At 50.4% G+C, this 23,888-nt stretch overlaps 1 protein-coding gene across 5 annotated transcripts in view; it reads right to left on the bottom strand.

The window, feature by feature from the left end:
* Positions 1-21,412, bottom strand: part of atp2b4 (ATPase plasma membrane Ca2+ transporting 4) — a 99,489-nt gene extending 78,077 nt beyond the window's left edge. For 2 of the 5 annotated variants that reach the window (XM_064306037.1, XM_064306035.1), the window contains exon 1: positions 20,452-21,410. The gene's annotated coding sequence lies outside the window, so the exon portion shown is untranslated. Of the gene's footprint in view, positions 1-20,451 lie in introns of all 5 variants that reach the window. The other 3 variants (XM_064306034.1, XM_064306032.1, XM_064306036.1) reach the window with 3 other exon arrangements.
* Positions 21,413-23,888: the final 2,476 nt, after the last annotated feature.

Genomic DNA, 23,888 nt, shown 5'->3' on the forward strand with positions numbered 1-23,888 from the left:
CTTGACTGTCAAACAAGCAGGAAAGGAACGGGAGGTGGCAACTGCGATTAGCGATCGCTGCTGTGTCCCTCTCCTAATGGGGAGAAAGCTGCTGGAGGATCAAAGGCACGTCTTTCTCCCGGGCTACATTAAGCTCTGTAATCTTCCTAAACATCGACTCAGACAAATATCGCTTCCAATGATACAAAACGGCGTTAGCAGAAACAAGCAAGCTGTGGGAAAAAAACACTGGAAAAGGAAGAGCGTGGGTTTGTGAACTGGGATTCTGGGAGATCAGGCCTGGATGGTTCATTACAGGCATTCAGCAGACGCTCTCATCCAGCGCGACTTACGCAACGTTTTTTTTGTTTTACATAGCATTTACATAGCATCCTGTATACGGCTGGATATACACCGAACTGAATTTACACAGGACAAGCACTTTGCACAAGGGTACAATGGCAGTGTCCTAATCGAACCTGCGACCTTTAGGTTACAAGACCAGCTCCTTACCCATTACACTACACACTGCCGCCAACTGCCAGGTGACATTTTTAATCTGACCAGAAACAAACAGTCATCAATGCCCTCTCCTGGCGTGGCTGCTCAGCCAAGGCGACAGGAAGGCTCACGCTCCAGCCCGCCAGGCGCGGTGATGCACACACAACCGGCGACACCGGTCCTGGCGCTCGACTGAAAAATGCTTTTGATTTCGCTCATTAGGAAACACCACTGAAAACACTTTCAGGATTTGGTAAAAATGGTAAATGGGCCGCATTTATATAGCGCTTTTATCCAAAGCGCTTTACAACTGATGCCTCTCATTCACCAGAGCATTTAGGGGTTAGGTGTCTTGCTCAGGGGACACTTCGACAGACCCAGGGTGGGGCTCAAACCGGCAACCCTCCGACTGCCAGACAACCGCTCTAACCTCCTGAGATGTGTCGCCCCAGGATTTGATGAGGAGCGGATTTCGAAACGCACGTTTCCTAATGAATTCCCGTCGCTTGGAAATTCGGAACCCGGTTCCGGTCCAGACCCGGCTCTCGGCACCCGACCCCGGCCCTGGCGTCCGCGCGGCTCAGGGCTTTGTTGCGCTTACTGAACTGGGCCTGGGTCAGTAGCAGGCCTCAAACACGCTCTCGCGCTGAAAAATCGACCGCTGTGGCCGGATGAACCCCCCCCATTCATTTACCCCCCCGCGCCCCTCCCCTCCCCTCCCCTCCGCCCCCACCCCGACCGACTGACATACCGCTGACCTTCAGCCGCGAAATCGAATTCCGTCGAAGGACGCCGCTCAAAACGGGCGAAAAGGGACACGCGGGAAACCAGCGGAGAGAATCGAGACTCCGATCTGACGCGGTCAGTGGACGGAACAGAGGCATTATACCAGCGGTTCTCAAACTCGGTCCTGGGGGGGACCTTTGTGTGTATTGCTGGTTTCTATTCCAACCTCAACAGCAATCCCAGAATTTTAACAAGCTGTTCATTTTTCTTAATTAGGTGCTTTTCATGTTTTAGAGCTGGGGTTCCAGAAAGGGCCACTGTGGGTCCACACACCTGATTCTGGCCTACTAATCAATCACTAGAGTCGTTGCTAACCACCGTGATTAGTCGAATCAGGATCAGGTGTGTGCTCCCACACTGGCCCCACACTGGATAAGACTGGGCAGCCCAGCTCTAAAACATGAAAAGCACCTAATTAAGAAAAATTAACAGCTTGTTAAAATTCTGGGATTGCTGTTGAGGTTGGAATGAAAACCGGCAATACACAGCGGTCCCCCAGGACCGAGTTTGAGAACCACTGTATTTATACCCTGAACCAGCGCACTGATCCTGTGAAATTTCCTCGATTTCTCTCGCCGTGGCCTGTTGCTGGGCGTGGGATTATGGGGTGGCGCGGCGGTTAGCGCTGTTGCCTCGCCGGAAGGAGAAGGAGGTTCCAGGTTCAAGTCCCGGCTGGCCCAGGCCTCTCCGTGAGGAGCTTGGCACGTTCTCCGTTCTACCCATGGGAAGTTCGCGTGGGAAGTCCGGGCTCCAAGGTACTCCGGTTCCCTCCCACAGTCCAAAGACACATTGGCTCCAGTGCTCACTTTGGGGGGGGGGGCTCCAATTCTGTTTATGCCTTCTGCATGATCTGGGATGTTGGACTTGGGCACGCTGACCGGCCCTGACACCCGTCCCTTCCTAGCGGGGAAACTTCAAATCCAATTACAAACTGTACTCCCTCCCCCTCCCCACAGCGTCATGTCAGCAGCTCAAGCCGCTCCCCGTGATCTCGGGATGCAGTCACCCCGCCCCCCTTCCCACCCCCCACCCTCCGCGTCGTCTTCACCTGCTCGGCGCGGCGCGCCCCGAGATCCTTTGAAGGTCGGCGGGCTTTGAAGTGCGAGAGCATCTGTGCACTTTTAAGGCCGCCCCAATTACGCAAATGCCATTAATTACGCAAATGCCGGGGCCCTCGAAGCGAGGTGCCAGCGCTGATTAAAGCCCGAGAGCGCGGGCCCCCAGCGGAGACGCCGTGCGCGCGCCGCGCCTCGTTTACACCTCGCGGCGCGTCCGCACCGACTCCGCCCGCACTCCGCAAACGGGCTCAGGGGCGCCGCCGCCGCCGATCGCGCTACGCCTAGGGCCATTCCCAAAAAAAAAGGAAAGAAAAGAAAAGAAAAGGCACCTACGCTCATTATTATTCGATAAGTATATCTAATTGGAATCTGAAATGCTTTAAAAAAAAAAAAAATAAAAATAAAAAAAAAAAAAATGTTCCTTTCATATTTGAAAAAAGACCTCCGGGAAAGTGTCTAGTTTGAATTTTTCAAACAGGATACAACCAAACAGCTTTCCAGAGCCAAACTAGGTTCCTTTAAAGTGCTACAAAGCAAGTTAATATTCTTCGTGACACACATTACAAGATGCTTTTTTAAATTATTATTATTGTTTTTTTTAATAAGGCAAAAAAATTTTTTTTTTTAAACTAGGCACAGTGACGAGCGATCAAAACGAATCTCAGGAGGGAATGAGCTCGGGGGGGGGAGATGTCCTCACCCGACACCGTCCCGCAATTCAGACATGGCGGCGTTGGAGGATAATCTAACCTTGCCTGCGGTCAGGGAAAGCGCAAAGCCCTCTGGGCCGGCGGCCGTCTCTCCTTTCCGGAGCGTCTCTCGCCCGTTCCCAGGGGCCCCGTCAGCGAGAGGCGGCGGGTCGCTAAGCTGACAGGCTGACGCTAACGCTAACGCGAACGCGCGTGTGCGCGGGGCTCGCACCGTTCAGCCCGACAGGACCGGACCGGACCGGACTGGACCGGAATGGACTGGAGCGGACCGGACCGGACTGGACCGGAATGGACTGGACCGGACCGGACCGAACCGGCTCGGTCGTCTCAGCAGGGCAGCCGTGAAGTCCACACGTTCGATTAGCCCCCAGGCCCCAGACCCCCCCCCCCCGCCCTCCCCTCCCCTCTGGAATTGTGGGAAACACTGGGCGAAAGAGACGAACAGAAGAGGGAGTGCCCCCCAACCCCACAAGTCCCCCCCCCAATAGCAAACCTCGGTATGGCCTATCTGATTCTCAGAACAAGGACAGCCATTTTGTCCCTATTGCATTACACCCAACAGTGTAACCCGAGCTGCCTTGATGAATGCTCCACGCATTAGGACCAGCTTGCCTGGGTCTCTGAAACATTGGCCAGATTCAATTCTCTGATTGTTTTTCTTTTTTTTCCTTTCTTTCTTTCTTTTTTTTCTTTCTTTTTTTTTTTAATCGGAAGCGGTTGTGGAATCTGAGGAATTCCCGTAGAGGAGGTCGGTTTGGCCCGCTCCGAATAGCCGAAGACAGGGCGGGCGTGACCGCCAGCTCCGCGCGCTTCGATGTCCCGCGCCACCGCCCGGGGCGTAAACAACGTAAAGAAGCTCTTTCGTGACCCCCGCACAGGACCAGCACTAGCGACCGCGTGCGTGCGTGATCTTACCCTAAACACGCCGGTCTCCCCTAACAACGCTCCTAACGACGACCCAATTCGGTCGTGAGGCCAGCGGCTCCAGGCGTGGGTCCACTGTGGGGGGAACAAGCTTGCGGGATCTCGCGTAGTTAACATCGCACCCAAGCGCCCTCAAGTGCTCGTACCGCGGCACGATGGCGGCGTCGACGACGGTCGAAGAGCCTCGGAAACCTGGACGTCCTGGACAACGGAGCTCAACTCCGTGGGTTAAACCGAAGGGCCCGTGAGCGCGATGGCGAGGGATGGCGAGGGGTATCGAGGGGTGGCGAGGGATGGCGAGGGGTACCGAGATGCAGCGAATCGACGGGGGCCTACGGATGAGAAGACAAACCCCCGTTTAATTCGCGGTTTAGTCACCAACTAAACAAGCAGAAATGAGCTCCAACTAGGCGTACTGGGAAATGAAGTCCCTTTGCACAAACACGGAGCGATTCCTGTCAAAAGCAGGCGCGCGCGCGTGTGTAATGACCGAGCGCTCATTCGGAGCCCCTGCAGACGCTGCGAGCTGGGAGCCGGATCTCCAGAGCTCCGGGGGCCGTTGTTTGTTTCCAGGTGTCACCGGGAATTAGGACAGGACGGGCGGCAGTGCAGCGCGGCGGCTGGGACGGGCCCAGCTAAGAGCCGAACGGGCTTTTTCAGAGAAATGTTCTACTTCGGTTTGGTTCGGTTTGTCCCACCCCAGCAGTTTCTGTGTGTGTGTGTGTGTGTGCGTGTGTGTCTGTGTTGCATGGTAAATGTAAATGGTAAATGTACTGCATTTATATAGCGCTTTTATCCAAAGCACTTAACAATTGATGCCTCTCATTCAACAGAGCAGTCAGGGGTTAGGTGTCTTGCTCAGGGACACTTCGACATGCCCAGGGTGGGGATCGAACCGGCAACCCTCCGCCTGCCAGACGACCGTTTTTACCTCCTGAGCTATGTCGCCCCTTGACTGTGTGTGTATCTCTGTGTTTGTGTGTGTGTTTGCATTTTGTGTGTGTATGTGTGTGTGTGTGTGTGTGTTTGCATTTTGTGTGCGTATGTGTGTGTGTGTGTGTGTGTGTGTGTGTGTGGTGTCTTTTAGCACACTCGTTTGCACAGTGGGGTGTTTACACTAAGCAGTTCAGGTTTAGTGCCTCCGCTCGCAGGTACAAAGAGCAGCGTGCCAGCGGGGCCTCGGGGTCCAATCGGGCCGGCCTGGCGTTCCCAAACCGCCGCGCCACACGCCGCCGCGGGACCCGACATCAAACAGAGCCGCGCCGAAGCCGCGCTCGAGAAGAGCGGCGACGGATCACAGAGCGGCGACGGAGAGGAGCGCGCGTCCCCTCCACCGCACGCACCGAACGAGCCAGGGACCTGTCGGCACACACCGCACACGTGAGCGCGTCCGACGCCTTCGACAAACTTTCCGTACGGCAGGCTTGGCGCTACAGGCCGAGCCCTTTTTTTATTTTAATTTTTTTTTTACGGGAACGCGTGGCGTGGCGTCTCCGCCCCAGCATGCTTTTCAGGCGGGCTTCAGGAATTTTAGGAATGCCTGCGTGCTTCAATACGCTTTTCTAAACGGCCTCGTAGCCAATGAACACAACGAGGAAGGGGGAAAAGAAAAAACAAAAAAAAAAAAAAAAACAGCCGTTCGATCGCGCCCTGCTGCGGGGGGGTGGTTACTCGATAAAATAGAACGGCACGCCGTATCGGGGCTGTCCCAGCAGTCCTTTCACGAAGAAGAGAGATATCACCGGGAAGCCCCGCCCCTCCCCTGGCAAGGGGGGGGGGGGGGTGGCGGGTTACACACCCTACCCAAATCTGTCAAGGTCATGTAGAATTGTTCTCTGCAACAAAGGAGGGAGGAAAAAAAAAACAAGAGTAGAATTTGCCGTTTGTGAAGGCCGTCTTGCCTGCTGTGGCGTGGAACGCCCGGCCACATGACATCTCTGCCTCTCATTTCTCCCAATTTAACGATTTGTTCCAGGGACCTTGAAATTAATTAGATCTAGGCCTACGTTCCGGCGGGAATCCGCAGTCTGGAAATTCTATTTTGAGTTTTCACGTCTATCGAGCAGATTACGAACCAACAACAATATAAGGTTAGTCTTTTTTTAAGGGTGCATTGTAGCCTATTATTTTTTCATACAGCCTTAGATGTGTCTGGGTATAACCACTTTTCTGAAAATTTTGAAATGTTAATCGATGCATCACAAAGAGAGTATTTTGTGTGTATGTTATTCACTTAGAATTTCTTTGAAGGGCTGTTGTTTGATAATATAATTCTCATATTTTCTAAATATGCTGCATAGCATTTCACCAGATGCTCTCCCAATTCCCCAATTCATTATCATTTGTAATGGAACAGCAGATCATTAATATAACTAATTTAACAGTTTCGTCAGTATATCTGGACTGCAGCTAACATTGGCATATCGACAGCAGTGTCACAGCGTAGAATCGTGGCTCGACAACTGGACTTTTAATTCAGGGGTTGTGGGTTCAATTCCCATTGTTGTGGGTTCGATTCCCCACTGGGAGCACTACCAGTGTTGAGCAAGGTCCTTAACCTGAACCGCTTCAGGAACATATCCAGCTGTATAAATGGATCGTATGTAAGAATATATAATCAGAAAAAAATCTATTTGTCTACATTGCTTTGGATAAGATCATTTGTTAAATGCATTTATTAATAAACACATTTATTAATTTTACTTCGTAGCTTGGCTGCTACTGCACAGTAGTAAGTCAAACTTAGTTTTAAAAAAAAGGAATACTTTGAGAAAAGCATGCGACTTTTCATCCACACATCATATTCGAACAGCGAGGTCAAAGGTCACGGCTGCACCGCGGTCACCGTAAAACACAGAGCGGAGCCGAACACGGGCTCAGCGCTAACGCCGATCGTTCTTCAGGGAAACGGCGCACTTCGGGCTCAGCGCTAACGCCGATCGTTTTTCAGGGAAACGCTGCACTTCGGGCTCAGCGCTAACGCCGATCGTTTTTCAGGGAAACGCTGCACTTCGGGCTCAGCGCTAACGCCGATCGTTCTTCAGGGAAACGCTGCACTTCGGGCTCTTCATCAGCTTGACGCTCTTCATCAGCTCGGTGCTCTTCATCAGCTCGACACTCTTCATCAGCTCGCCGCTCTTCATCGGCTCGACACTCTTCATCAGCTCGCCGCTCTTCATCGGCTCGACGCTCTTCATCAGCTCGGAGCTCTCCGGTGCCATAACGCATCTGCATCATCGCCATGGCGATTAGCGCGCTCGCGGATATAAGATGGCTGACCTCTGCAAGCGAAGCCTGATCCAAGGGGAAATTGAGGGGTGAGTGGGTGGGGGGTGGTGGGGGTTAAAGGTTAACTGAGAACACCGCACACCCTTCCAGCTTTGATACCGGAAAAGTCAGAGAGCACTTTTTCCATAGACAAGCAGGACATCCAGGCGTGGAGTGAGACTGCATTTGCCCATTCAGATAATTGGACATGATATAAATGATCAATCAGGCTCAAATGTGCAACAATATCTGAAGGACAAGTTATAATCAAGTAGGCTATAATCTCACGCAGACATTCAACTAATCTGGGCTAGGAACCCTGAATGAGGACATTCACGCAAGTATTCACACCTCTTAAACGGAGACCTTTTCACAGCATTCGGAATAACACAGGGCTCAATTATTCAAATTTAGAAATCTTGGACATTCGAACATCAAATCGTGGCTGCCAAACCCTGCTCCTGGGGAACTACTGTCCTGTGGGTTTTCACTCCAACCCTATCAACGTGCATCTCACTCAACAGCTGGGGATCTGGTTGAGCTGCTAATTAGTAGAATCGTGTGTGCCAAATTAGGTTTGAAAAGAAAACCTACAGGACAGCAGATCGCCAGAAAGAGGGTTGGGCAGCCCGGCTCAAGCTGTTGAATGAGGTGCTTTATTAGGGCTGGAGAACTACAGGAGTAGATCTCTACTTGAATGAGTGGCTTTATTAGCTGAGTGAAACTACAGACGGTAGATCTCCGTGAATAGGCTGTTGTCCACAGAGGCTCAGCTTGAAGAGGTGCATAGGGCAGAACCCGCCACGTGAAGAGACATCTAGCAAACTGGACAGTAGATCTCACTTGAAGGTGCATAGGGCATGGTAAACCCTCACAGGAACGTGGACCGAATGGCCCAGAGCAGCGGAACGGAGGGGGGAACGAAGCCCTGCCCCCGCGTGAGCCGACATGACAGCAACAGTCTGTCACGCACATCCGTCAATCTGAAGGGTCGCCATGGCACCCGGGAACCCTCCACATCCCGGTCACGTGACTGCAGCCTCCAGGGCAGAATGTCTGTCTGACAGGGTCAAGGGTCACACAGATCCCGAACACAGCACACTGTGCAGTTCAGCTGCCCGAAAATCTGTCCTGGCGTCATGCCAAAAGGCCTACTTTACGCCCGCCAGCGCCCGTTTGCAAAAGTGACCTCGAAGAAGCCGTCGTTATGGATGTTCAAAAATAAACACGCAAAGTCACGCAATAATCTGATTAAGAGGAAGCACGTGAGAATGCGAACAGCAGCAGCCTGCTTACCTATCTGGAAAAAAAAAGAAAAAAAAAAACAGAACTGAAAAAAAAAAGTGGGCACAGATGTTTTTTGTGCAACTCAAAGCCACTTCGCTGACATTCAAAAACCCCAAGGAAAAGGCAATAAGCAGAGAGAGAGAGAGAGGGAGAGTGATAAAGAGAGAGAAATAGAGAGAGAAAGAGAGAACCGTGCCATGTTTGAGCGCACAAGTTCACCGGGGGGGGGCGGGGGGCGGAAAGTAGCGAGTCAGGCCCGGGTGACCCGCTTCTCGTGTTTTTCCTGGACGGTCACAGGACCGCTGAAGATGTGGAACATGGCTAGCGTTAGCCTAGCTGGCGCGCCCCGGCCCCGGCGGTGAGGTAATGCGGGAATGGGGAATGTGGCCCCGGGCCCGCGGCTCTGGCCCCGCGGCGGGCATGTGGCTCCGTCCCTCTCGGCTGCTCGTGACACTTTCCAAAACCGAACAGCTGGGGTGACGCGCGTAGGGGGGGGGGGGAGGGCAGGGGGACGGGGGGGGGGACTGGCGGTGGACAAAGGCCCATTCTTGCTCCACTTTCTTAACCGAGCCTCTCGCATGTTTTTCCATTTCCAGCAGAAACTGAACGCTCCTGTTTACAGCGAGGAAGACAAGGGATCAGCGTGTGTGCTCTGGGGCGAGGGGGGGGGGGGGGGGAGCGGTCAGGGGGAAGGAGCCCTGACCTCTGAAACTTAAACGAATTTGCGGAGAAAAAAAAAAAAAAGTAAAAAAAAAACTTCTTCTGCCGGGATCTCACTAACTTGGCGCCCGCGGATCCCGACCGAGCTCCATGACAGCGTTCTGCTCTGTGCGGAGGCAAGCTAAACAGGCACAGCTTGAGCCGGGCTAAAACCGAACTCAATTATCGCGCGCAGGGGAGGAGACGCAGACCGAGGCACGGCCCGCTCACACGCGCACACGCGCACACGCACGCGCACATGCACACACGCACACTCACACGCGCACACGCGCACGCACGCGCCGACTGATACGTTCAGCGGGGACGACAGAACCAAGAAGCGCCGCACTTCTCCCTGAAAGAGCCCCTGCGGCTCGCTCTGCGACGAGGCCCCCGCCGGCGGCTCCCGGCTAACGGGATGTGGCGTTGCGGCGGCCCGCACCGTGTGCCGAAACAACGTTGGGAGCGCCACGCCCCAGTTTTCCCACAACCCCGAACGAGAGGCGCGTTCCGTTCCGTGACAAGCCTCCACAAAAAAACAAAAACAGGGGCAGCGGGACACCCCCTCTCTCCGCCCGCGACGTAAAAGGCGGAGCGGCGGAGACGTGACGCTAACGCTCGTTACCGCGCTAATTTACGCCTCTTCCCGGCTTTACGAGAAAAAGCCGGGAAAATTACACGACCTCTGCTCGTTATGGAAACGCGCGGCGTGCGGCTCGGGCGAATACCGCACACGCAGCTGCTGCGTGAGGCGGGGACCGCGTGCGTCCGCTAAACCTTGCGAGGTCGCGGTATGCGTCCGGCGGCGCACACAGACGAGACGTTCCCGCAGCCGGGTGGGGGGGGGGGGAGGAGAGACCCTACAGGGGAACGTGGAGGCCATTCGACAGAGAGAGATACCCTCTCAGTGAGCCCAAGTCAGACCTTGAGGAGGGAGAGAGGGAGGGGGAGAGGGGGAGGGAGGGGAGGAGGGGGAGAGGGAGGGAGGGAGGGAGAGGCGAGGGGGGCAGGAGGCACCTCACCCCAAAGAGTTTCCCGACTGGCGGACTGCCCAGCCGCTAAATTAGAACCGCGTGTTTGCCCCACACCTCAGGGACACAAACAAGCGCCCCTAACTCAGGAGGGGAGGGACAAAGAGACGGGGCGGGGCGGGGGGGGCGGGGGGGCGATACAGAGCGACAGAAAGAGCAAGAGAGAGAGCAGGAAAGAAGAGAGATCCGGACAGCGAGAAAGAAACAGAGAGAGAGAGAGAGAGAGAGAGAGCGCTATGGAGAGACACAAACAAAAAACAACCAGAAAGCTCTGCTAGGGAGTTTCAAATATCCAAAAAATGATGCATCTATGAAGCAGAGTGTATGAGGAAACAATTTCCTCCTGTAATCCTCAACACTGCAAAAGGGAGCTACAGATGAATTAAGCAGAAGGCTTTGCACAAGGCAACTTGAGATTTCCTTTTTTTTTTTAATAAACTGCAAAAGCTGAACAATCTACTCTCAGAAGATCTGTTTTTCAGCGCAGTTAGCCTGGATGACTCAGCTGCTTTTCCATACTGCCTGCACTCCCGAGCGAAGACACTGGCTGTACGGGCGTCTTCCAGAGGTTTAGATAATACAGAAAAGGCGTGCGTGTGTGTGCATATGTGAGAGTATGCATGAGTGCGTGTGTGTGAGAGCATGCATGTGACCGTGAAAGTATGCATGTGTGCGTGAGAGTATGCATGCGTGCGGTGTGTGTGTGTGAGAGCGTGCATGTGACCGTGAAAGTATGCATGTGTGTGTGAGAGTATGCATGCGTGCGTGTGTGTGTGTCTGCATATGTGAGAGTATGCATGGTGCGTGTGTGTGAGAGTGTGCATGTGACCGTGAAAGTATGCATGTGTGTGTGAGAGCGTGCATGTGACCGTGAAAGTATGCATGTGTGTGTGAGAGTATGCATGCGTGCGTGTGTGTGTGATCATGCGTGAGAGCATGTGTGACAGTATGTGTGTGTGCGTGTGAGAGCATGCTTGCATGAGAGCGTGCGTGTGAGAGTTTGCATGTGTGCAAGCATATGTGCATGAGAGCATGCGTGTGTGTCTGTGTGAGAGCGTGTGTGCATGTGTGTGTGAGAGCGTGTGCATAGTGGGTGCCTGTGTGATGTGTGGTGAGAGCGTGTGTGCATGTGTGTGTGAGAGCGTGTGTGCATAAGAGCGTGTATGTGTGCCTGTGTGAGAGCGTGTGTGCATGTGTGCGTGAGAGCGTGTGTGCCTGTGTGAGAGCGTGCGTGTGAGCATGCTTGGGCGTGTGCGTGAAAGTGCACATGGCATGGTGTGCTGTGAGAGATGTGTGCGGAGAGCGTGAGGCGTGTTGTGGCCTGGTGAGAGTGCGTAGCACAGGGCGTGCTGATGCGGCGTGCGTGAGAGTGCACATGGGCGTGTGCGTGAGAGTGCGCGTGGCATGCGTGCGTGCCATCAGCGAAGTCCGCATCTCAGTGGCATCAGAGTGAGCTCCTCCACGGTGGCCAGCAGTGACCAGGCCGCGCTCTGCAGAAGCGCCGTCACAGCGCGGCTTCTCAACGGGAACGCGCTGCCCGACGGCCAATCAAAACGAAAGCAGGAATCACCACAAAGTTTGATCATACGTCACACACCCTATAAGATATATCATCTGACAGCCGGAAAATACCAAAGAAAATCTGGCTGACCTTGTTAAACAGCTCTCATTCTTAAAAAGAATCCCTTACGCTCTACTGGGAAGTGATAGTAACTTATATTATATAGTAGTTTAATTGAATTTTGCAAAATAAATAAAGAAATAAATAAAACCACAGTACTTTCAAGGCTGGTTTTGAAGTGTGTGGTATCTTTTCCAGGTTTTTATCATTTTAAAAATAAAAGGCCCAAGTCTCAGTCAATGGACATCCAATCAATGTGTGCTGGAATGCTGTAACTGCAGGGACTGGCCAATCACAGATCAATGCGATGCATGGTGTGCTGTAACTGCAGGGACTGGCCAATCACAGATCAATGCGATGCATGGTATCCTGTAACTGCAGGGACTGGCCAATCACGGATCAATGTTATGAATGGTATCCTGTAACTGCAGGGATGGCTGAACTGCAGCAGACTGCCAATCACGGATCAATGTTATGAATGGTATCCTGTAACTGCAGGGACTGGCCAATCACAGACCAATGCGATGCATGGTATGCTGTTCCTGCAGGGACTGGCCAATCACAGATCAACTTCCTTAGCGACGGGAAAACGCAGCACAGAACTTGAGGCGCCGAACGGCTAATGCTAACAACAGCAGCCACTTGAGGACTGGAAGACAAACCACAGAACAGCATGTGAAAAATCAAAATAACATAAAAATGAAAAACAAGATCTGATACACAACACCTGATTGATACACCGTTCCAGGTAAAGCTGATCCCCCCCCACCCCATCCCCCCATCCCCCCGTTCTCTCTCACGTACATCGGAAGGGCTTTTTCAAAAAGAGGAAATGTTGTTTTTTATTACTGAAATGGCTACCTCTGATTTAATGAGATTTTTAATTAGGCAGCTGATGGTATCTGACGATGGGCCTTTTTTCGCGATGGGAAGCCAATCCTCTGCGCTCCGCCTCTCCCCACCAGGCTCCTGCGCCGTTGCCGTGCCGGGCCGACCACACTTCCCAAACTCCTCCAGGGAAGTTTCACCGCAGAGGAACGCCGTCGGCGCACGGGCACTTCCAACCAACGCGGAGCGAATTCCGTTAATTGAGCGTTTGGGGGGGTGGGGGGGGGGTGGGGGAGAGGATGGGGGGGGGGGGGGAGGCATCGTAACGGCTGCAGCATCTATCAAAGCAGGTCTCCCCCTGAGCGTAAAAAAAAATAAATAAAAAATTTTTTTTTAATTAACAAGGCAACAGCATTTCTCTCTGCATCTCCATCCTGTTCGCCGCCGGTTCTTCGCGTTCCGCAAACAAAGGCAAACGACGCTTTAAGGCGGCAAATCGCTCTTTCGAAAGTTCCCTTAGCAACGGGGCTCTCTCTATCTCTCTCTCTCTCTCTCCCTCTCTCTCTCTCTCTCCGGATGCTCCTTTGTTTTCCGATGCAAAGCGCTCGCAGAACTGCCTCCCTCCCTCTCGAGGGCCGCGTGTTTCGGAGGAGACTCCGGACACTAGACACCGCCGTCGCCTCTTCAGGCCTGAACACAGGCTGCACCTCACTGGCCTGCGTTTGTTCTCTCCTGTGAAGAGAATCGTCCGCGATCCCTGCAGAGATTCCGCCACGATTACAGAATCGGAGGAGTTTGTTTTGTCGTAAAGGAAGGTCCGTGGAGGGGTAAAGTTACAGAGCACAGATGCGGTTGTCTGGGAGTGGGGGGGAGTGGGGGAGCGTGGAGGGGGTGGGGGAGCGAGACAGGGTGGGGGAGCGCGGGAGGGGGCGCAGGGAGGGGGGGGGGGGAGGGGGGCTTGATGGCCCCAAAGAGTTGCATCTGTCAAGTTTGAGCGGCTGCTCCTCTTTGGTCTGCCGATTTGAGCTAAATCAAGCGGCAAGCTGTTTGGGCGTTCGGTCGCCATGGGAGAAAGAGGAAGAGGAGCGAAAGGGAAGCGGAGAGAGAAGCCGTGGACTGAATCCCCGCTTTCCAAAGCTCCGGCGCCTGACTGACAAGTTCAAAGTTTTCCGCGGCCTCGATGAAGAAACTTGGCCTAGTTGTCGACTTCGGTAACCAGGCCAACGTCCCCAGAGACTGCACTGGAAGCCCCCCGAGAGATTTATCCCCCCTTCTTCTTCTACTTCTTCTTCTTCCAAGGCGCCATTAATCGACCTTGTGAAAACGCGAGCGGGAACGCGCTCGCTCGCTCGTTCGCTCGCTGCGACGTCACAGGCGGGAAAAGACGGCCACGCGTCCTGCCGGCTGCAGCGGCCGGTCCCGTCCGGTTGCTTTCAAACGTGCTGGGTTAGCCGCCATGACGCGCGGCGTAGCCCAATACTCAGAAGTGATCAATATTTAATGGCCTCCTGTGTGCGCCATTATCTTGCCGTTTCTGTGTGGGGGGGGGGAAACAAAACCGGCAATTTCATCCAGTGATAGATTCTGGAAGTGGGGGGGGGGGGGGGGGGGGGAGTAAATGCATTATTGGATGAAACCGCCATTTTATCCAACGGGGCACAGGCTAATTTTTCCACGCCTGGGACACCCACAGTGTATACACACTGCATCTAGTGAAGGCCTCTCCCAGTGCTCTGTCACAGTGGCAGCAACAGCCCAGGCCTGTTTCTTACTGCACCCCCCCTCCCAAATCTGAAGCAAGTGCCCCCAAGGCAGGTAACAGTTAGCCCACCCCCAGCACCCAACCAAGCAGGCTCTCACACCCTGACATCCTGGGGCTGAATTTCAGGGTGTCTGCTAAAGGTCCTGATAGCATTCGGGCCAACAGAGTTAAAAAAAACAAAAATGCCCCCTCTCTTGCCCCCTCACACGCAATGAACATGCAAGCCAGGGGCGTCCAGACTTGACCAAAAAAGGGCCTGTGTGGCTTTTTGCTTTAGCTCAGCAGCATGATACCAATTTCAACTAATTAACTAATCGTGGTCTTCAATCAAGAACTTGTAGAGAAGCAGAATCAGGTGTCTTAGTTCTGGGCTAAAACAAAATCCTGCACACACACCGGCCTTCTTCAGATAAGACTGGACACCCCTGACATAAACCAGCGCGTCGCAAAAACCAAGGTTCCCAGGTCATCACCATCATCATCATCTTCTTCATTTCTTTTGCACAATCTACTCCACAGCAGAGGAAGAGGAGGAGGAGGAGGAGGAAAGGCCCAGCATTCTCTCTCTCTCTCTCTCTCTCTTATTGAAACCCGGCTGGCTGTAAGGCTGTGTGGCTCATGACTGAAGGCCCAGCAGCTCGCTCAGGAAGCCCACGCTCCTCAACCCACCAGACTGGCAGCTGCAGAACCGGTCGTTCCACCCCAGCTGGGAGTCGCCAACCATCAACACCGCTTATGTAATCCGATGCGGGTGGGCGGTGCGGGGAGCTCTGAATTGATTTCGTTTTATTGTTTTGATCTGGGTGCACATACAGAGTGCGCCCGGTCTTCACCCCCCCTCGCTGCCCCCCTCGCCCCCCCCCACCCCCGCCCAATTTCAGTTGTACAGCTTCAAAAAAAAACAGTCACAAGACCACTCACAAAGCCCCCACCTCTAAACACCCCCAGACACACACCAAGCAGCCAATCTGTTGGGCAGCGATTGCATTCTGAGCTGAAGCACACCCAAAACGACTTCCCTTCCTGGGAGAGAACCCACACATATGCAGGCCCCCAAGAGCTCTTACTCACAAAGCAAGCCCACTCTGAGGGTAACAGTCTTTTTTTGGGGGGAGGGGGTGGGGTAACGGGCAGAAGCGACGAGGGTCCATGGGTTGGTCACTGTGAAGGGATCGCGTGCCGCAGAGCCCACGCAACTGCCCGCAGATCGCCCAATGCGCATGCCCACTAATGACGCGCCTCGCATGCGCCCACACGCGAGCCAACTCACGTCTCGCCCCGTCGAGCCACTGCAGCACAGTCCGCCATTTGCACGCCGTGGGAAAAAAATATTTAAAAATTTAAAAAACGGAGACCCACGAATCCTTGAGGTTCATTGGCATTCCGCAGACGACTTAGCCGCCGCTATCAGCATGGGGGCGGCGACGGCGTTCGCTCACCAGGTGCTCCATCATAACGCGCGCCAACACCTGAACTGAACTCCTATGTCACCGCGCGACACGACAGCCTGGACTCTCTGATTGGCAGGGCTATTAATTCCCCGGCTAATGGCGAACTAAGAGGCAATTAGGAGCGGGGGACGAACTTTGTTTACCGAGTCCGCGAATCACTCCGTCGGAGTGACTAATCTCTTCCGCGCCCGGAGGCCGGCGGCTCTACCCCGCCGCACACGGGGGACCCGAAAATTAAAAAGTGGAAATTAAAGAGTGAAAATTTGACCCGCCGGAGGGAGGGAGGGGAGAGGAGTTTGTTTTTTTTCTGAGAAAAATTCGACAGAAGGAGGGATGCGTCGGCTGTGGCCTCGCCCAATCCCCCCCCACCGCCCGTCCATCCGTCCGTCGCAGAGGCTGAAGGGCGTCGAGGTCGTTTTGGGAGGATCCCCTACCCCCCCCCCCCCTCCCCGCGCTCACACCACCCACCCACCACTTCCTGGAACCAATAACCTCGCTCAGGGAAAATCCCATTCCAATCTAGTGCAGTGTTTTGGTTTTTTTTTTTTTTTCCCTTCTTAACCCCTGGCCCAAGTTCAGCTGTGTCGTCACAACAGAGCTAAGGAGTGCCTCTTAATTAGAGTGAACAGATGCTAGTGCAGTAAACACAGCTTGATCTGCACACTAATAAATTAATTCAGCCTGCTGTAGCAACAGAGAAGCGACCGTCTCACAGCTCCAAAATAAAACCCTCCCCCTAAACTTACGTAAAGCCCACGACTGACCCTCACAGAGCAAACCCTGCACTGCTGTCCGCAGGAGCCTCGCGCAGGGAGTACCGCGCGCAGTCCGCGAGGAAAAGCCAACCGTTAATTGGTGAATGGTATCCGGACGTACGCGAGTGCGCGCAATTAGCCAGCCGTTTCATTCAAACCGGTCTCGTTCAGACACCTCCGCTTCCAGAAGAACACAGGAGAGAGAGAGAGCCTGACACAGGCCGACGTCGTTTCTCACTCAAACGTTCCGTATTTCACTAAACAAATCGCAATAATTAGGCTATCGGACCAACGTGCTTCATGTGCCAAACGAACGCGCTCTGTTCTCCCCTGCCAATACTGTTCAATAGAAATTATGCTAATCATTAGTTCAAGAGAAAATATCAAATAGCAGTGTGTGCTGAACATGTCCTGCTAAATGTTCAATGCATCTGAAATGCCATTACTGAGATTTAATAGGCTATATTTAGATTTTTTTTTAAACATTTTTAAATTTGTTTTTTTATTTAAATGGCTTAACACGCACAATAATTATTCACACGTTTTACAAAAACTCAGTGATTACATGATGATTGAGCCCTTGAAAGAGGAATTCTAAAAGGACTTGCTAGAAGTGGCTAGCTCGCAGAGCTCAGGTCTTAAAATCTGGCAGCGGAAGGTAGCGGTGTAGCATAATGGTGAGCAATCTAGGCCTCTGAAGCTGCAGGACTGACTCCCAGATGGGCAAACTGCTGTCGCACCCTTGGGCGAGACACTTAACGCGAGCCGCTTCAGTAAAAAAAATCCAGCTATATAAAAAGGGCCACTTACACCGGAATATAGATTGTGTTAGTGAGCTCAGGATAAGAGTATCTGCAAAATGGCCAAATTGTTAACGACCACAACAACAACAACAACAACAACAGAAGAAAGGAAAAATTAACAGTCACCCCCCCCCCCGAGCAGAATGAAACCCAGTGCCATAAGTGTGGGTGGTAAGAGGCAGCATAAACCACCTCCCACTGGTGAAGGTCCTGCAGTGCCAGGAGCCATGTTTGAGAGCGAATCCACCGGATACCGCATCTGACACGTCCCCACCGCACAGCCGCTCGGCGAAACCAGGTGCGTCCCACAAATACCGCAAATCCAGACGAGCAATTCATCCTTTTTCTTTTTTTTTTTGGTTTGCTCACAACTCAACATGGACTACATGAAAACAAAAACAAAAACAAAAAAAAAAAACTAAGTAAGTGATGGGCGTGTCGGGAGAAACCCAGAGGAATGTCGTAGGGCATTCCCCCAAGATTACGTCCCCCCCAGATTACGTTAAATTACTGGGGGGCATAAAAAGAGAGCCGTGTTGTGACTGAATCTTGGGAGAGAAATTGTTCTTTTGTGAGGCGCTTGGAAAACAGCCACGTGTAATTGGTAGATAGGAGCGGCGCACACAGCAGGGACCGCAAGATATGACCGCAGTGCGAGCTTGGGGGGGGGAACGCGGCGCCAATTTGCATGCGCGGTGCGCACATTCGTCTGGTCATTATGGTCCAGAACGCAGCATCAAAAATTCAGCCCCTTCTCCATTCAACATCGATATTACTGGGTTGGGGGGGGGGGGGGGGGTGGCACACAACCTACTTTGATGCAATTGGTTTACATAATCTTCCTGGGGTTAGGCTGCGCCCAAAAAAAAAAGGGGCTTGTCCCTAAAAACAGCCTCGATGAACTCGACATGAATATTCTGTCTCATGTGGCAATGGCGATGTAAATAATTAATTTGTTGGTTTTTTTTTTTTTTTTTTTTTTTCCTTGAATGAAATATAGTTTAGAAATATAGTTTACAAACGTGTGGAGCTGTAAAAAAACGATTGCGGCCAAAAACAGGCTCTGCCTGTCCGACTGCAGGAAACCTGCACTGCGATGGCCCTGACTTTGCCAGGTACCAACAGTGCTATGGAGAAAATGACAGAAAATAGGACAGGCTGTTCAAAACAACCACTGTTCACTGAACACAAAATATAAAATAAATCAAATTACTAATTTAATTACAAGCCGCAGCCTATCTGGCTGTGTAGGGGTGGGTTTCATTATTATAACAGATATATTTTTAATGATCCTTTTTTTCTTTTTTTTTTTTTAGAATTATTTGACTGCAGAACGTATTTTCATGTGCTCGAGAATTAAAGTGACATGTATACCTCATGTACAGGTGCATGGACATCAATGGGATGGACAACTGGAATATGGGCTACACGTACAGCAACAAGTAAACGTGTACCTGATTAACACGCAAATTTTCACCAATTTTTCAAAAACATTTTACTTAAAAAATAAAAAAAATAAAAAAATGTATTCAAATAGATTCCATTAGAGCACACGCGTGAGTATAGCTGGTAGCACCGCGGTTGAAACCAAACCAAACCTTCCAGGCACTGGCAGAAGGGCAAAAAAAACAAAACAGACTAGGACTCATCTTTTCCACGGTCTGCTGTGGTTCCACGGAACATCCCATCCCAGCAGCACGCGGGTGCCAATGCAACGCGCCTACATGGTGTAACGGAGCATAAAGTGCCCCATGTGTGACCCAGGAAGAGGTGTCTGATAAACGAGGAGGGGGGGGGGAGGGGGTTAACATGAGGATACACTTTAAGGCACCTTGGGGAAAAGGGGGGTTGGTGTGTGTGTGTGTGCGTGCGTGTGTGTTTGAGGGGAGGGGGGGGTTACAGAGTAGCCTACTTTTCACGTCAGTCTTGCTGATATTTACTCTGATATATTGTGGAAAAAGCGCAAAACAAATATAATTTAACTCAACTGAATTGAATCAATTTCTGCGTTTTCTGGGGCTCGTTATAGCCGTGTGCCTACTTGCTCGCAGTTCAATAATAACCAATAACCTTGTCTTCGCTTGAGAGGATGACCCAATGACAAGTACGACCACGACCACTCTGGCGCCAGATCCGCCAGTTTTCTACTTGGCTTATCAGAAAATTCATTTGGTAGCCTACAGTTAAACGTCGCCGGCATATCGCAAACATGTTTTGCTATCCAGACGCTGCCTTGCAACCTGTGCGCGGGGAAAACAACTCGGATGCTCGGTCTTCTGTGTCGCACGCGAATCCCTGGTGTCTCGAGGGCTGGCACATTACGCATTCAAATATAGCAAGGAAGCGACAGCCAGACAGACAGATGCCCGGCAACCGACAAAAGGCAGCGGCGTTAAGTTATACATCATCCATACCCTACAGATAACCGCAGCACGAAGCATTGCGATAAAAATCCGAAATATTAATGAATTAAACGCTGTAGTTTTGTTTTTTTTTTACATACCGCGTGAGCTGATTTGTACCCTACTCACGAACACACTCAAGCCAGTAAGTGTCCTCCTTATTTTTCAATAGCACACGCCTTCTTTCCCTTTGACAGTTTGGTGGATGTATTGTGAAAGTAAATCCCTTGTCTTACAGCCACTCCCATTGAAAACACCAATCTTAAAGGGTAATGACAGATGATTCATTTAGGCTAACCACTCTTCACATGACACAAAAATTAATACCTAACAAATTTATCTGAACTTCCCTATACGGAGGGAGCCGTTTTTATTTAGCCTAACAAACGAAACGCTACAAGTGGGCTACAATTCCTGTTTCACTAAACGTTTGACAGCGTTTAACCGAACACAGCGAACTAATTCGTGCCAGTCCCAGGCAAGTGAAGGTTAAAAAGCATACACGGAGCGCGCACACACCGAACACACAAGCACACACCTGTGGAAAATACCGCGTAAGTAGGGGGGGGAAAAAGACGACAACAAACCTTGCTCCGTCGATGATGATGGACCAGTACTTCAGGCTGTGTCGTGCATGACGCCCACTGAAGACGGGATGTTTTCACTTTTTCGGTCTTTAAATTAGTGTATTTAATTGTCCGTTTTTAATCCAAGGTCTCGTTTTTTCAGTGGTGAAAAAACGAGGATTCCCGTTCCGTCTCCTTGTACTCAGTCAATGCAGAAGGGCAACGTCTTTTGTAAACTGGTTGCTAGTGCGGACGTACACGGCCGTAAGAAAACCCACAATCAAATCTCAGTAGAGCAGGAACTTCCTTTGTGGAAGAGAAATATCCGCGAAAAAATGTATTTTTGTTTGCTGCAGCATTTGCAAAAACATAAGCGGAGTTCTGTCCTTCTGAGATTTACAAACAATTCGTGTTTGTTTCCGCTGTATCTGTTTTCTAACTGGAACACTTTGGCATTGCACAGAAAGCGAAATTTTCTGTAGAGTATAATAAAAACAATTAGCAGTTTTTTAAGCCGTTTCCCTTCAGCTGTAATGGTGCTCGAGGCTTTATCGAGAAAATGCCAACGTTACTTGTAACAACTTAATTAAACTGAAGGGAGAATTTAAATGTATGCATTTGTGTATACAGAAAAGCCTGCCCGTGTTACCAGTCCAATTTCCCCCCCCTCTCGGAAGAACAAAATCGGAATTATTACACCAGAGGGTGACTGTCCAGTCCGGCTCCAAATAGGCTACACAAACGATTCCGTGTTTTTAATGTTGTTGTTTTTCTCTCTTTCTCCCTGCTTGGCCAGCTGTACGTTCTTCGCCTTTTTCGCACGCTCCTTGGCTAGCACACCCGCGTTGGAAGTGTACGGATAAACGCTGACTGGCTCCGGACTCCGGGAGAGTAGCAGCGCGCAGCTCAATCCGCCGACTGCCGTGGCTGGAGAGAGAGATCGAGAGAGAGTGAGAGAGGGGTGTAGCGACAGAGTCAGAGACGAGAGCGGCCGCGCGAGGGAGGGACCATTTTAGGATTAGTCATTTAAGGTGGATCAGAAGGATGTCAGCAACCTCTGAGAAGGGGGCGAATAAGACAATTCATAGTGCAACCCGTGTGCTTTCATAGCATAGCATTCGTAGTTTAAACGTTTAATAAACAAGCAATTACATTTTCTTTGTCCTTTTTAAAAAATATATTTTTGTAATATTTTTATTGAACATCTGTTCAGTCAATGCATTCATCTCAGCAAATAACTCAAGCATTGATTCAACCTGACATTAGCATTTTCATAAATTATAAATCAGTTTATGGTTGTATTTGTGTCACATGCAGTTCCCAACAGAAATGGACGACGTAGAAATACAGATGTAAAATTTAAATTTATGAAAATGCTACAGGATGGTACTCTGATACAGAGCTTTCTCGCTCAGCTCCAGAGTCGTATGATGGATTGTAGTTTGTTTTCTGAGTGGTTTTCTGCTTCGTCCTCGAGCGTCCTCTCACAGTTAGGCTAATGGAGAAACCGTTATTTCATGGGACATGAGTTCAGGACAGGTACGGTATCGTCGGGGAGATTGGTTGTTGTTATGCCATTTAAATGGGTCAATACATGTAATTTAAATATTAGAGGATCTCATCAGGGCCTTCTCTAAATGCATTTCTATTAGCCAGAAGTAGATTGACTGCCATCTCTAAATTGTGTTGGGTAAATTGAGTTCCGTATGATGAACTGTCAGGCTTTGCTCTCCGGTCTGTGCAATGCTAGATGCTGATCCAGTGCACCGCGTCCCTCTCCAGGATAAATCTGTTATTGAAGATGGGTGGATGTGCTTTGAAATGCGCATTCATAAATTTATGAGGCCGTTTAGTTAACTGGACCAGTAATGCCAGGGGGGTTGGTTGAAATGAAAACTAGTCCATGCATAACCCCCAAGGCATCTGTTCTCCTTAGGTTTTAATACACTCTTAGAGAAGAGCACTTCCCAAAAATGGTTTATTCCTAGGAAATGCGGTTTGAGCTTTCTAAAAACAGTTTAATGCTCTACTTTAATTTTTATCGCCGATTTTTATTAGTAAAACCAAACATTTTATTTGCATTCATAATGTTTTCTGTAAAATAACAATAATGTTTTTGTTTGGTACTTTACTTCTTTAAAAAAAAACAAAAAAAAAAAACACATAACCCGAAAAATGTAGTGTAATTATTATGTGGCTAAAAGATCAGAAGGGTGCTTATTCATTGTGTGTGTGTGTGTGTGTGTGTGTGTATTCACTGACATTGAATTCAGGTAGCGTGTAAGATGGTAGATAAGGGAATTGGATTGGAACTGTTATCAGACTTATTTTCTCAGCCATGTTTTTTGACAGCTTTGATTTGTGGTGATCTCTGAGAATAGGAGACACGAGGGAATAACTGGTACCAGATTATTGTCAGGTTGATTGCTGTGCACCTTCGAATGGCCCATGGCAATACCTGACTTTCTTACAAGTGGTTCCCTCACGACCTCATTGCGAAAACATGCGCGGAGACAAAACACATGGTTCGCCCTCGGAGAAGGCGTTTCAACCAGTGGATTATTGTGTGGATTGATTTTCGGTCACGTGATCATTTCATGCTAGATTCGAGGGAGGATGTGAAGAAATATGCCGTACATAGGTGTCAGTGTGGAACGCCGTATGTACATTGCGTTACATTCTGTCATTTAGCAGGTGCCCTTATCAAGATTGACTTGGACACAGCGTACATTCTTTAAACATGCAATCTACTTATACAGGTGGATATTTAAAGTCAGGTTAAGTACAATTCTAAAAAGTACATCTGCGGTATCCCCACTGGGAATCAAACATACAATTGTTGATTTATAAGCCCAGTTCCTTAATCTTCATAGTACACTAATGTATGTACTCTAGGTCTGCGGTGTATATTCTTATCTGAAAAGGCCCTGTGTAGGTACAGGTTTTTTTATTTATTTTTTAGCCCAGTACTATGACAACTGATTCGACCAATTAACTGATCATGTTCTCCAATCAAGACCGTGATGAATTCCGGAGTCTTAGTGATGGGCCAAAACAAAAACCTGCTGACAGACTGGTCCTTTTCAGATAAGATTAGGCACCCTTTAAAATTAACAATTTTGTATTAGTGAAAACTTTGAATGTGGAGTGAGACACAGCTGTCCATTGTTATAGTCAGTAACAGTAGTAGTCTGTTAGTACAGGTAGGCCTATAACTCTGCCATTGGTTATTTACCTTCCCTTTGTTACACCTGGACTTACCATCTTAAAATCAACGTTACCCCTCTAATGTTTCATGCTTCACACTGTAGATCCCCCATACACATGTCCCATATGTCAGTGTAAAACTTGTTAATTGCTTTTGACCTAAACTGTATATTATACTACCATCAGTCCAGGGAAAACTACCTAGAATGAATGTAATGATGAACTGTTTGCCTTTTCCCTCTAGTTTGGAT

Source organism: Anguilla rostrata, chromosome 13 (assembly GCF_018555375.3).
Source record: "Anguilla rostrata isolate EN2019 chromosome 13, ASM1855537v3, whole genome shotgun sequence".
Lineage (NCBI taxonomy): Eukaryota > Metazoa > Chordata > Actinopteri > Anguilliformes > Anguillidae > Anguilla > Anguilla rostrata.